Here is a 15119-nt window from a genome sequence, read left to right on the forward strand (position 1 = left end):
AATAAAAAATTCAACGCCAATTCTACCCTTCTGTCCGTCGAATTTTATGAAATTTGACAACCCAGGCCCATCAAATTTGGGCTTTTTTCATATTGTTTTACCCAGTAGGGAATCAAACAATTCTTGCCAATAATCTCATCCTATCATGACTGAGTAAACATTATGAATCATTTCAATATATGCAAAATTTTATAGAATGAATTACGATTAACTGGTACATATAGCTAGGGATGAGCAACTAAGCCATTAAAAATTCACATTACATCAATCAATAGTACTTACTATAACACTTTCTTTTTATACGAATCTAATCAATAAAATTGAAACATTAAATATGTTTTTCATTTTATAATCCAAAATAAGGCAACAGATACATAATACACAATGGTGGAGTAATGGAATTAGAGAGTTGGGATCAATCGAGACATAATGTTCTAATAATAAAGTATTAGTTCCTAATTTTGTGGCTAATCGCTGTTTACCACACTTGCGAAATTATTTATCCTACTTAGGCTGGTCGTTTGACGAAATCGTAAATAATGGGTCTCTTTTCGATGTGTCAAAATATTTAACTATTATAGATTGTTAGGAAACACTAACTAATCATTTTTGTATATGCCTATCAAGCGTGCATGTGCTTCTTGTTATACATCTCTATTCGTATACGACCACCTTTATAGTACAAGTTGACTGAAAAAGATAGAAAAAAATAAACTCAGATCCTAGTTTGACTCCACTCTCATACTTGTCCCATATCACGTATGAGTTTGATTGACCTTATCATACATCCTAGGAAAATTTATTACTCTAGATGATATGACAGACTATCCTTTTAGGTATTCACAAACTTTTTAACAGTTCACAAAACAAATACAAAATTAACATTACATAGTTGAGAATAGATATCTAATTTCCTACCATGCAATTGTAGTACACAGTGCATAATCCTAAATAAACATGCAAGTCATCTCGTGATAATTGAAAGTAAATTAACCCTAGATATCCTTCCATCAACCCACGTATAGCATCGCAATGTAAAATGCAAACATCACCTCTCAATTATGATTCTGACCTTTTATCATTTCATTTCTTTTTTTTAATTTTTTGAACACAAAATTAATTTCCTGATATTCATCAACTCAACATGAGTTCATTGAATATTAAATCATTTTTTTTTTAATTTTAAAATGTATTTTTAACAATTAAATTGAAAAATTATAAAAAAAATTGGATCAAATGAGGTCCAAGCAGTACACAAGACCAAACTGACGAAAATAATCTAGTAAAATATCTCATCCATGTATAATTTCTAATAAAATACAATTAAACATATCAAACATGAGGGTCTTGGTGTGAATTTGAAATAAGAAAAATAATTATATGTTATTGAAATACATCACAAATTTTAGTTAAAAATCCTAAATGCAATTTTCACAATGTATAGTTACCAGTAATAATCATAAGCTTCTACCAATCTCTGTGAAATATAATTGAAGAAAGTACATGGAAATCGAGGTGATGAGCAAAGAAATTGAGGTAGATCTTACATGGAGATTACTGATTTTTTAATCTAGCCCGGTGATTTAGAAGATCTCGATGACGCCGTCATTTTTCCCTTTACTATGGAGAACGATTTGGGCTCGAAGTAAATGAAATCTAAGGTTGAAAGGTCAAAACCCCCGTTATGTTTTCGATAATTTTTCAATAAAACATGAAGAAAGATAAGAGAAAAAGAAAATTAAATGCTGAGGATATATAAAATTCGATGCTGTAGAAGTTTTTCCCTTTTTCGTCCAGTGTCGATGGCGTCCCGTTCACGATGAATCTACGACCCTAAGTTGGTCAAAAACAAAAAATTTCGTTTAAACCACATTCGATTGATTTTTGACTAATTTAAAAGAAAATGAATAGTACCTTTCATTTAAAAATTCTTTATATAAATTGCTGAGACAAAATCGATATTTTCGATGTTTTTTCGTTCGACGATAACTCGACTATTTGGACACCAAAATTAACGAGTGAATACTTATTTTTATATAATTTTTTGTGTCGATCTAATGGCATGATCAATTTCTACAATTTTTAGTACTAACAAAAATTTCCTTTTTTAGCCCAATTCGACCTGAAAATCAACATTAGTTTTGTTTATGACGATAATTCGACTTTCTGAGTTCCCAAAATGATGAGTAAATATTCAATTTTCTATAATTTTTTGTTGCAAACCCAATGGTGCAATCAAATTTTAAAAATTCTTGCTCTAGTAAAAATTGATTTTTTTAATTCGATCCAACCTAAAAATCAAGGATTTTACAACTTTTTCATTCGAACTCGCATTTGAGCATGCTTATAAGCTAAAGTATGTTTTTTTTTTTTTTTGAATAAAATGGTGAAGTCAGATTTCATTAAAAATTACAAGAAAAATATCCTTAAGTTTTACCCTAAGCCCCACTTTCAGAATTTTTTCAAAATTCCACTATTTATTTTATTCGAGATACAAATAAAAAACTTGGAGTATTACAGCCCCTTCACTTAGGCTTTCTTTCAAAGACTAATGAGAAATGACATAAATGCCCTTTTCTCCAACCTCTACAAAGACCCTTGAATTTTCTCCTCAAAGACACTAATCTTCAAGGTCTTCCCTTATCAGGCAACTAGTTGCCCTTTCTACAAGAAAATCTTGTCTCCCCCCTTGCCTCCAGAAAATAAAAATAAAAAAACTTATTTTTTTACTTCCTAAAACTTGTCATCTTTAAGATCTTTAACTTCGAGGACTTTTTTACCTATTCAACTTTGTTTTCAATCCACTATCTTCATTTTCAAACTCCTTGTAAGCCCCCCCCCCCACCCCCCGGGTGAACGCCAAATCAGTTGGGATATATTTATATATTCCCCCATAATTCTATTATGTTATTTATATGTTCCCCTATAATTGTTTTATGTTCTTGACATTTGAGTTTAAGGAGATAAAATTTCAACGAGTTTAAGGAGACAAAATTTTAAAAGTTGAGGATGATAAAAATATTTACTAAGATGATTGGTTCTTATCATATTGGGGAGAAAAATCAAGGGTTTTTGTTAAAAGTCAAATATGCGTAAATTTATTACTTGATGGAGGTTAAGGGGATTTTTCATTAGTTTGGAAACACATGGGTATATCAAATATTCCCCAAATAATGAAGGGGTGCATATACATCACCCTATAATTTACCATAATCAAGGAATATTTTAAAAATTGGACAAGCCAGTCGGACCAAGTTATACCATACTTAGCAGCTTGTACATGTCAAGTCAATCGAAAAAGCCCAATTTTATAAAACTTAATTGGCCCACCCGATTCAACCAATTAGCCTAGTGACCATGCCTAGTTTGTGAAATAACCAATACGATATTTGGGTGATTTTAGACATAACCCCTTCACTATTTGATGAATATTTGAGATGCCCCTTGTGTTTCGAAATTGATGACATGTCAACATGACCTATGGTCTTCACTTATAAACAAACTAGATTTTGCAGGCATCCTCTTTGGAGTTAAGGGTGTAAAAGAGAAAAGATAAAAAAAGTTGGAGAGGTATTTAAAGTTGAAGGGTATTTAGAAAAAAGGATTATAAGATGAAAAGCAGTAAAATTCAAGGTATTCTTAAAGAATAGAAGAAGAGAAAATACAATAGAGTAAAAGTTATGTCCTCGAGAAACGTTCTTTGTGTGTTTGAAGATGATTGGGGATCCAGAAAGGTATCATGTTCCAACCAATGTCAAGTGGCACCCTATTTTTTGGTCACATGGCTTTTTTGTGACCCACTAACCATATGGATATGTGGTCGATCCCTTGGTGAATCTACTCACAAAAGATGAGTTTGATTGGTGATGTGTATCCATTGATTATAGCATTGTCTTAAGAATGCTTTTTAATCATTTGATTTAAATTCTTTTTCAAGATATTAGATACACTGGATACAAGTTATCAAATACTATGATTTTTAATACGTAGATTTACGAAGGGAAGGACCACATATCCATATGGTTTGTGGGTCCCCTAAAATGCCATGTGGCATAATGGGATGCCACCTAATCTTTGTTAGGAACGGGACATCTCATTGGATCCCTACTCTTAAAGACTTAGAGAAAGGAGTGGAATTCATTGTTGTGTTTTATAATATGGAAAAAAAATTATCGAAGTTAATAAGAATATAAATGTTGGATCCACATGATTTGTCAGGTTTGAAAAATAACACTATATCCATAAAAAATTCATGCCTTGATCAGATTTAAAAAAAATAAAATAAAACATTAAAAAATATTTTCCTTTTTATTCTGGATGCATGCCTCAAAATGAATGGCCACTAAACTCTTCAAATCCAATGGTGAAAAATTGAAAGATTAAAATGGAAAGATTTTAAGTTTTAAACACGACTAAAATGGAAAGATTTTCCTAAACATAACTAAACCCTAGAAAAATCTGCGTTTTTCTTGTTATCTCATCTCTAATTTGACCAGTCGTTGGAGATTTGAAACCTGCAAAAAGTTAATGAGGCCAACTCACTCATTAACTCTACCTTAAAAAATTATTAATAAGGAAAAATCATATAAATACACATTTCCTACAACTCATTTATTAGGAAACCTAAACAATATTATAAAAAGAAATACATACCCTTTCATCTCTCTCTGTCTCTAAAATGGATTCAAGCCAGAGTGATATAGCCCATGACTTTGACCCCTGCTTCTGAGTCTACAAGGATGGCCATGTAGAAAGGTTCATAAAAGCCGAGTTTGTTCCTCCATCTATCAATTCCAAAATTGGAGTTTCATCCAAAGATGTCATCATCAATCCTGAAACAGGTGTATCTGTAAGGATCTATCTTCCCAACATCACCAACACTACTCAAAACTTCCACTTTTGATCTATTTCCATGGTGGAGGATTCTGCTTTGAATCCGCCTTCTCTTCCGCCTACCACAACCATCTCACTTGGCTAGTCTCGCAAGCTAACATCGTTGTAGTATCCATCTAGTACAAACTAGCACCTGAACACTTTTTCCCTATTGCTTATGAAAACTCATGGGTTACAATTCAATGGCTTGCTTCACACTCCATGGATGAAGGTATTGATGTTGGAATTATTATTATTATTTTCATTATTAAAATTATTTTGTGACCCTTTCACATATACAAATTTTATATTAATACTGGATTGTAATTTGTTTAAAATATTAAGGGTAAAATTGGAAATCATGCTTGTGGTCTGGCATTGGTTATCAACATCAAATATGATGGGTTAGTGAACATCCTATCAAAGTTTAAGTGGTATTTACCTAATACTAGAATTCTACAATGGGTAAAAAATCTAATATCCTTTTTTTTTTATAAATAGGTGGTCGTGCCCCCCTCTCTACACACATAGATTATTCTATTATTGAGATAAAAATTCCCATCATCAAAGTTGTAGGAAGAGTTGGGGTAGTACACCTATTCTTCACAAATCAAGATCAAAGTGTTCTTCGTGGATTATTAAAAAGGTGAATCCAGGTATTTTAATGTTTATTACTTTTCAATTTGATTAATATGTTTTGTTCAAGGTCAAATCCTAGATTCATGATGTAGACACCCCATTTTGCACTCACCTGATTAATCAATTCGTCAACCCGATCGCAAAGGTTCCCAATGATGGATGTTTATTCCAATGCTTCATTTTGTTACCAGATATGTTTCAGAAATCCGGATGAGGTATCTCGAACTGACAAAACTTAGAAACCACGCTACGCTAGGTAAATACGACCCCAGAAACATAGAAATCATCATCTTGCAAACCAAAAGAAGCTTCACGATAAAAATCACTAAAAATGACCAAATTACCAAAATACCCCTAACATCAAAATAACCCTAGAGCCTACATTACGCTTAGGAAAACCCATTCAAATACATAAAACAACAAATCGAAATCAAATAAATCATTTCACCAATTTTCACAAAATTCGACAAAATTACGAAAATACCCCTCATAAAATTCACGATCACAAAAAATTTCATAAATGATAAAAATCAACTTTTCCATCGAATTCCTTACGAGAAACTGATTCCAAAACATCCTGGAACATTGAAAAACGACTTAAAACGTAAAAAATCCTCTCCGAGGACAAAACGGTAATTTTACAACTTTAATAATTAACAATTTTAAAATTAATAAATAAATCATTAAAAAATGTAAAAAGAAACATTAAAGTCAATCAAGTAAGACTAAAGTCAAAACATTAAAGTCAACCAAAAAAGACTAAAGTCAAAGTATTAAAGTCAACATCATAAGATTAAAGTCAAAACCCTAAATCAAAACCCTAATCTAAACTAATCAAGTCAATTTCATAAGACTAAAAGTCAAAACCCTAAAGACTAAGTCCATCTCATGAGACCAAAGTCTAAACCCTAATTGAAATCCTAATTGAAACCCTAAAAGAAACCATAATCAAACCCTAATGCTTCTAAAAAACTTTATAAATAGGAGCCTCCACACCCTATTTTCGTATCAAAGAAAAAACCCTAGGAAAAGTAGGTGAAGAAGCCTCCACAACCTCTCCAAAACCCTAATTTTGGAGCCTCAACTCCTTACCTAACACCCCTACTTTGATTTTAGCCTAACAAACACACAAAAACCTCTCAAAAACATCCCAAAAATCCACAACAAATTCGAAGCACCCAGATCCAAGAAGGAGATACCTTACCTCGAAGATCAGAAATCAGATCCGGAGATAGAACGAAGTAAGGAATACGATACAAGGAGTCGTTTTCGCCAGATCTGAGGGAATAGCACTTTTACAGATCGAAGGTAAGCTTTTTTTTATTTTTTTTAATCTAGGTTTGTCATTAGCGATGTAGATTTATTTGGGATAAGTAGAGACCAGCAATGGCCGGACGGGGTTGGTGCCTAACACCTTCCAACCCCGTAACATGATCCCCGGATTCAGATTTTCTATAGTAGAGTAGTTTTTATCTATTTTAGAGTCAGTTTGGTTCCTAGACCACAATAACTAGGTGGTGACTCCCAAACCTCAAGGGTCAAAAGCGGATCCGCGCACCCCGCGGATCGAGGGCGCTTTCACATGAATATTGTTATGTAGTTTTTTCCAACCATTGGTATCAGAGCCATTAATAGATTTTTTTCCTTTTCAAAACCCTAATAAAATTTGAGTTGAACTAGATTTATCTTGATTAAATCTGAATTGACTCCAAATCAATTTTGGAATAAATATTTCGTTTTATTCTTTAAAATTGTATCAAATCCAGTCCAAAAGGACCAAACGAATCAAATTTCTTAAATCAATCGATTGAAGAGTTACACCCTTTTGATTTAGCAACAGTCGTAATCAAATCGATTTTAAAAAAAATTACGAACACGATCTGAGAGATAGATTGATTTCTCCTATTTTAATGATTTTTTTAAACTTTGTAATTGAAGAAATTATGAAATCGAATAAATAAACTAAATCGATTGTTAGAATCTAAAATCGAAGTGGTTTTAGATTTGCTAAACCGAATAAATAAAATGAAAATTTTTTCAATTATTAAAAAAAGTCACGGGGTTTTTGATTGGACCTTTTTCAGTAATCGTAGTCATCGCTTACAAATTATAACTAATGTTTTAAGGTCTGTTGGGTCATGCCCGATTTAGCATACCGACCCACTTAACTAACCCGTTTGGGTTAACCTTTGACCCGATTTGAGTCAAACCAGTTCAATTGGTTCAAACGTGAAGCAACCTATTGAAAAAGTCATTTTTCCTTCAAAACTTTGGTTGTTAAGATTGGGCTAAGCCGGAAATTATAACTAATGTTTTAAGGTCTGTTGGGTCATGCCCGATTTAGCATACCGACCCACTTAACTGACCTGTTTGGGTTAACCTTTGACCCAATTCGAGTCAAACCGGTTCAGTTGGTTCAAGCGTGAACCATCTCATTGAAAAAATCGTTTTTCCTTTAAAATTTTGAAAAATCATAACTAATTCATTTTAAATATTTTTTCAAGATCTATTCAATAAAATTGTTAAAATAATTCGTTTACAGTAACATATAACAATAAAGTTCAAATTAAGTTGTACCCTTTTGAAGAATATATCTATAATTACTTTCTTTTATGTTGAACTTTTTTGTTGTTGTTGTTGCTATTATCACAAACGTTTATGCTGACATTCAAATCAAGAACAATTAGAAAGAAAACTTATATGTATTAAGGTATAGGTCTTGCCTATAGGGATTTAGGAAGACACTTTGAATGATCGTTAAGAAACGTGATGAAAATAGGATAATAGTCTACCTAAAGGTAACCGTTCTATGAAAGTTATAGGTTCTTGAATTTTGGGACTTAGTATCTCACTAAGATCACTTTGTGGCACTCTTTTGCATGAAATCACTAATTTCTACCTAATAAAATACTTTGAAACGATTCGACCAAAACCCAGGTACGAATTGAAATAATTGAATCCCACAATATATATTAATGTTTGACCATATTGCAGTTATGGATAGGTCATTGATTCAAAAGAGTCTAGTAGGAATTGAACCTCTTAATGGCTCTAATTACTCATCTTGGAGGATGAATATTAACATCTTATTAAGATGCATGGATTTTGATTTTGTTCTCTTTGAGGACATGTTACCAACTCCACTTCTAGATTCTACGAAGTTGATGAGGATCCATTTTTTAAATGGAAAAAGGCTAATAGATTGTCTATGATGATCAATCAAGCATCTATTAGTGAGACTCTTCGATGTGGTATTCAGACCATAGATACAGCTAAAAAACTATTGCAGATCATCAAGAAACAGTTTGTGGGAACAAAGGGATCTGTTCAATATAAGTATTTGGGTCAGTTAATGAATCTAAAATATAACGGTAACAAAAATGTGCGGGAACATATTCTGAAGATGTCAAAGCTTGTCATTGGTCTCCGTGAGCAGGAGATTATTTTTTAAGATGACCTTCTAGTTCACACGATAGTTTTATCACTACCTAAGTCTTTTGACACTTTTAAAGTTAATTACAATGCACAAGAAACTAAATGGGATCTGAATCAACTGATTTCTCTTTGTTTCACTAAAAAGATAAAATTGAGATGTTCAAAGGTTGAGTCAGCACACTTGGCAATTCACCCAAATAATAAGAAAAATTTCAAGAGTAAGGGTTTCAAGAAAGACGACAACAAGAACTTCAAACAAAAAAAATGGTTCAAAGATTTCAAAAATTAAAAAATAATCAAGGAAAAAATAAATGTTGGAAAAACAGATAATGAAGATTACTAGTTATACAAGAAGAAGGAACACATATAAAGGGATTGCTTTGCTTATAAGAACTGGTTGTAAAAGAATCCAGGAAGGGTTCGTCAACATGAGAAACCCCAAATCAGAAAATAAACTTTTTCTTGGAATGCAGAGGCATTGCAAGTTGAGGTTATTGGAGCTTATCGCCTCATTCTCGATATAGGACATTCTCTGAGTTTAGAGGAGACTTTTTACATCTCGTCTTTTAAACAGAACATTATTTCCATTTTTAGATTAGACATTGGTAGTTATATTATTTTTTTTTTCGTGATAGTGGATGCACGTTCTTTATCATAATGACATTGTTGGACATGATTTTTTATTAGATGGTCTTTATCAGTTATCTTTGGATAGTTTGTTTGCTTCTTCTCTATTATGTTTATTTGTTGATTCGCATATTTCGGGGTCTAAGTATCTTAGTTGGTTAGAAAACTCTTCTATATTATGGCATTTGAAATTAGGTCACATTTCTAATGAAGACTAGAATCCTAAGTTAAGGAAGGAATTCTAGGTCCTCTAGAGTTTCCAAATTTTGATGTTATGTGGATTGCCTTACAGGTAAGATGATTAAGCAACAAAAGCTTGAAGCTACTAGAGTTACTGATTTGCTAGGTTTCTTGAATATGATCAAAATAGTGAGAGTAAAAAGTAGAGGAAGGTTACATTTGAAGAAAAATGTAGTGATCCACTAATATGTTTTATTCCGCAATCTTTACCTCATTTGGTGGCTTCACCTGTCCATATTATCGTTGCATAAGAAGATGCAACAATCCAATTAGAACCCAATCCTTAAGTAATGGTGGTCTTAGTTTCACAACCAATCATTCCTATTAAGAGATATACCCGAAAATGCAGACCCGCTATTACAGATGATTATGAGGTATACTTTTAGAAAAGAGATATAATCAATGGTGATGTAAATGATCCTTCTACATTCAAAGAAACAATGAATTCAAATGAATCTCAATTCTGACAGGAAGTAATGAAAGAAAAATTGATATCTATGAAAAAGAATAAAGTATGGGAACCAATGACACTTCCAGAAGGTATTAATTTCAAGTATTGATGCAAAAACCAAGTATTGATTTCAGTAAAACTTATTCATCAGTTTCTTCTAAAGATTCACTAAGGAGCATTATAATTTAGATTTACATCAGATAGATGTAAAAACTACTGTTCTGATTGGTGAATTAGAAGAAGAGATTTATATGGTACAACCTGATGGTTTTAAAGTTAATAAAATAAAGCATCTTATTTATAAGTTGAAAAGATCAATATATGGGTTGAAACAAGTATCAAGACAGTGGTATTTGAAATTTGATCAAGTAGTGACCGGATACGGATATAAAGAAAATACTGTCGACAAGTGCATATATCTCAAGATGAGTAGGAGTCGATTCATCATTCTTGTGTTTTATGTTGATAATATATTACTGCAAACAATGATATTCATCTCTTGTATGATACAAAGTCTTTTCTGTCAAAAAGTTTTGACATGAAAGATATAGGGGATACTCAATATGTTCTAGAGATTAAAATTTACAGATATAAACAAGTTGGATTTTTGGGTTTGTCATAGAAGGCATACATTGAAAAGGTTCTCAAAAGATTTGGTATGGATAAATGTGCTCTTAGTGAGATTTTTGTGATTAAAGGAGATATATTCAGCCAAGATCAGTGTCCCAATAACAAGTTTGAGAAGATGGAGGTCGATACATCAGAATATGCCTCAGCAGTCAGTAGTCTTATGTATACAATGATTTGCATCCGACATGATATCAGTTACATCGTTGGTATGTTTGAGAGATATCAGCAGAACCCTGGTATTGCTTATTGGAGAACAATAAAGAAAGTATTTCGATATTTGCAGAGAACAAAAAATTTTATGTTGGTATATAGAAGATCGAGTGAGCTTCGAGTTGTTGGTTATTCTAATGCGGATCATGCTAGATATCATGATAGCTTGAAGTCTCATGCTTGGTCATGAAACCATCTCATGGAGAAGCTCAAAACAGGCCATTCTAACAAATTCAACCATGTATTCAGAGTTCATTGGATGCTACAAAGCAACCCGTCAAGTAGTTTGGTTGAAGAATTTTATTGGTGAATTAAAGATTATGGATTCTATTGATAGACATATTGTTATCTATTGTGATAACAAGGCTGCTACTTATTTTGCAAAGAATGAAAGAGTGACTAGAAGAAATAAACGCATCGAAATAAAGTACCTTTTAGTATGTGAAAAGATTCGTGAAGGATTGATCAAGATTGCTAAGATAGATTTTAACAATATGATAGTTGACCTTTTCACAAAAGAACTCCTGCCAAAGATTTTCAAGGAACATGTAACTCGTATGGGAGTTATCATGTCATTTGTTCATGTTATTTAAGTATTGAGTTTATTTTATACTTGTTTTTTGATTTATTGATACTCTTGATAAACTATTTATTACTGTTTAAAAAAAATTGATTATGACTAGTTATTATTTATGCATTATTATATACACATGTTATCTTCGTTTGTGAGTAGATGTACTCGTAAAGTGTTAAAAATGATTGGACTAAAAGTGAGTTGGCATCACATTGATGAAGTCTTCATTTTACATAGAAAGGTGATGGAATATCACATGGTTGGTTACTAGTAAGATATCAGAATGACATACAATGAGTATGAAGTTGGATACTTAGGGAATGTACATACAGACTACATTGAAGAGTGTACATTGCCCTAATAAGACAAAAAAAGTTCACGTAAAGGTAAATTCCTAAATTTATTGATGGTACTATTTTTGAGACCATGGAACTATCTTAGGGCCGACAAATGAGCACTTTGTTACATCCATGATCCATCATTAGTGGTATCTTTAAGTGAAGGTGACAGTTAAAGATTATCTAAATTATTTTGAACAATTGATTTTCAAAAGAGTGCACTTGATTATTCAAAAGGTAATAATTTAGAGAGTTGTTTTAAACAAAAAGTATATGTGAAGGCCAAGTGGGAGATTGTTGAAATTATTATTATTATTTTCATTATTAAAATTATTTTGTGGCTCTTTCACATATTCAAATTTTATATAAATATTAGATTGTGATTTGTTTAAAACATTAAGGGTAAAATTTAAAATCATACTTGTGGTCTGGCATTGGTTACCAACATCAAATATGATAGGTTAATGAACATCCTATCAAAGTTTAAATAGTACTCACCTAATACTAGAATTCTACGATGGGTAAAAAATCTATTCTCCTCTTTTTTTTATAAATAGGTGGTCGTCCCCCCTCTCTACACATGGAGATTATTCTATTATTGAAATAGAGGTTCCTATCACCAAAGGTGTAGCCAAAGTTGGGATAGTACACCTATTCTTCACAAATCAAGATCAAAGTGTTCTTCGCAGATTATTGGAAAAACGAATCTAGGTATTTTAAATGTTTATTACTTTTCGATTCGAATATTATGTTTTGTTCAAAATCAAATCTTAGATCCATGAATATTGTTCTATAGTTTTTTCCCAACAACTGAGGCCTGGTTGAAGGATTATGTGGACTTCGAGCAAGTATTCATGGGTGGTGACCGCGCCGTTACCAATATCGCTCACAACATCACAATGCGGGGTGGAGACGCGAAGCTTGCTAGCAATGTGAGGTTTCTTGGAGTTGTTTTAGTTCATCCGTACTTTTGGGGGGAAGAAAGGATTGGTTCCAAAAAAAACACTTTGCATCGATATAAGAAATTACCCAGGAAAGCGTGGCTTCTGGCATGTCTATCAACAATGAGATGCGATGATCTGTTGATCAACCCGACCGCAAATGGAGCACAAAGTCTTTCGAGCTTGGGTTGTACTCGGGTGCTAGTTTGCGTCGTGGAGAAAGATTTGTTGAGAGATAGAGGGTGGCTATATTATGAAACATTGAAGAAGAGTGGTTGGGAAGGTGTAGTAGAGATCATGGAGACAGAAGGGGAAGACCATGTTTTCCACCTCCTCAACCCAACTTATGAGAAAGCTCCAATAATGGTGAAATGCTTGGCTTCATTCCTTAATAATGAAAAGACTCTTACGAGTTCCATTTGATTATTTGTGGAAAAACTGGTTTCTTGGAAGCCATCTTTAGTTGAAACAATAAAACTCATTTCTGATCTTGATTTTGCTGTTGCTTTTTCTTTCTCGTGCAGGGAAGTGAAATTATATTAAGCCCACAACCCACAATTCCATCTTGCGACATAAATTCCTTCAAAAATGTCCCACAAATTTGGAGTCACGATCAGATCTCTTAGAAATATAACTCAACTACTTGACTAGTATCAAGCGTTTTGTTGAATGCTAAGAAGTGTGCCACCTTCAAAAACATGTCAACCACCACAAGAATAGAGTCCATACCTCGTTGAGTCCGTGGAAGACCCAACACAAAGTCCACGCAAATGTCCTCCCAAGGTGCCTCTGGTATGGGTAAAGGTGTATATAGTCCTATGTTCTGAGAGTGACTTTTGGCCATGTGACATATTCTACATTGCTCTTACGTGCCGGTTGACATCTTGCTTAAAAATTGTCTTTGACCAAAACTAAGGTCTTGTCCAGACCAAAACGCCTACCAAGTCCTCTATCATGACTTTCTTTAATGGTAGCTTCCCTAAGAAAGCAATCTGAAATGCAAAGGTAATTCCCCTTGAATAAGAAGTCACTCTGTAAGTGTAATTGCCATGGTTACCTCCCTTGCATTCAACTCGTACTTTACCAAAATCTAGATCTTTCTTATACAACTCTTTCAGGGTCTCAAACCCTATCACCTTTGACCTACATAACAAATAAAAATGTGGCTCTTTGGTTTAGTACATCCGCAACTTTATTTTGGCTATCTATTTTAATCTAAATCATAAAAGTAAATTCTTGTACGTATGCCACCCACTTCGCATGTTGACTATTTAGCTTCTGTTGGCCATTTATGTATTTTAATGCTTCATGGTCAGAGTACAAGATAAACTCTTTTTGCACAAGATAACAATGCTATGATGGAATGCCTAAATAATAGCATAAAACTCAACATCATAAGTAGAGTACTTTCTCATTGAAAAAGGCAATGGGCCATCCTTCTTAGCTCAAAATAGCCCTAATCCTGATGTGTAATGCATCACAATCTAGTTCAAATACCCTCTCAAAATCTGGCAAGGCTGAAACAAGTGTGCTTCGGTCACTTTCTTCTTAATCAACACAAAGTTGTCTCGGCTTCCTCGGTCTGCCTAAATATCGCATCCTTTGGGCACTCTGTAATAGGTGTAACAAGAGAATTGAAACCACAAATAAACCCCCGGTAAAAAGTGGCTAAACCATGAAAACTTCGGACTTCATGTGTACTCTCAAGAATTGGCCAAATAAGTATAGCTTTAATTTTTTTTTTGAATCCATTTTGAAGCCCTCTGCTGAAACAACATACCCCACGAAAATCAAGATATCTGTCATAAAAGCACACTTCTTCATGTTGACATATAATTTTTGTGCCAGCAATACACCAAAAACCTGATGAACATGATCCAAGTGTTGCCCCAAATCTGTGTTGTAAATCAAGATGTCGTTGAAGCACACCATGACAAATTGACCAATAAATGGTTTAAAAACTAGGTTCATTAGTAGCATAAAGGTGCTCAGGGCATTCGACATCCCAAACAGCATCACTAGCCATTCGTCTCATGTCTTGAATGTATTTTTCCGTTAATTTCCGGGGCGAATTTGTATCTAATGATACCTACTTTGCAAATCAATTTTTAAGAAGATCCGGGATCCTACTAATTGATCCAACATGTCGTCGAGGTGGGGAA

At 33.1% G+C, this 15119-nt stretch overlaps 1 pseudogene; it reads left to right on the forward strand.

Moving 5' to 3' along the window:
• The first annotated feature begins 3769 nt into the window (after nt 1-3769).
• LOC147404948 (putative carboxylesterase 2 pseudogene) lies at nt 3770-13380 on the forward strand (annotated as a pseudogene).
• The last annotated feature ends 1739 nt before the right edge of the window (nt 13381-15119 follow it).

The sequence above is a fragment of the Akebia trifoliata genome, chromosome 4 (genome assembly GCF_017979445.1).
Source record: "Akebia trifoliata isolate Shusen 1 chromosome 4, ASM1797944v1, whole genome shotgun sequence".
NCBI lineage: Eukaryota > Viridiplantae > Streptophyta > Magnoliopsida > Ranunculales > Lardizabalaceae > Akebia > Akebia trifoliata.